Genomic DNA, 1,040 nt, shown 5'->3' on the forward strand with positions numbered 1-1,040 from the left:
CAAAAGGGGCATTGGTGTGTAATGATTAATTTATGAATAAAGTTCCATCGATTGTTCTATATACCACATAATCAGAATTAAAACAATCAGGGTTTTCTAACCACATGACCTATGAGCCAAATTCATTTAGTATAGGGCTGTATTACATCAGGGCCACAGACAGGCCAGGATTAAAAGAATACTAAAAGAATGTGTGTGGAACCCAGCTAGCATTGACTGGAGCTGGACAGCCCTGATTTAGTATATTGAATATGATTGGATTGATATGTGTATACCCAGCAACAGACCAGCAGTACAGTTCAAAGCAACAGAGCACTTTTGTGTCTCAGTGCTGCACTGTGCAAAGAATTGTAGAAAATAAATCAGAGAAAATGCAATGCAAAATTAAAAATATTTCACCATTTTAGCTCTTTTTACACCCAAGAATTTTTAACATTTGCACAATAGGCCGGTTTACTCACACATACACACACACAAGTATTCACACACATATATATATATATATTTATTTAAATATTATACACACAGTCAGTAACATGGTGAAGGTTGGGGGGATTCAAACATGCCTAAAGCAAGTGTCATTCAGTACACCGAAAGTTCTGGGGTGAAAGAGCACCTATTGATAACGGGACTTTAAAGGTCACTCACTATACATATAATAAAATCCACTTTATTATAAACAATTAAATTTGTACAAAAGCATAAAATCTAGTAAAACACAGGACATAACAGCGGATCTCTTATTGGGGGGCTACAAGAGGTTGCACCCACTTAAATGTCTCTGTGTTTCGCGGATATATCAGCTTCTTCAGGAGAGTGGGGATCTGATTTTGGTATGTAGCAACCTTGAACAAAAGCTGAAAAAAACTTGGGGTAGGTATCTGATAATATGTAAGGTGTACCAGCTATATACATCACAAGGGCATAGTTCTCCCCAGAGGGTTTTAGCCAGTTGCTCCGCCCGGCTGATTTAAATACCCCGCCCAGCTCTCGGCAGCTCTCATCCTCGGATGCACGGATCTCAGTGAGGCTGCTCTGTG

The sequence above is a fragment of the Pyxicephalus adspersus genome, chromosome 1 (genome assembly GCF_032062135.1).
Source record: "Pyxicephalus adspersus chromosome 1, UCB_Pads_2.0, whole genome shotgun sequence".
NCBI classification, from domain to species: Eukaryota; Metazoa; Chordata; class Amphibia; order Anura; family Pyxicephalidae; genus Pyxicephalus; species Pyxicephalus adspersus.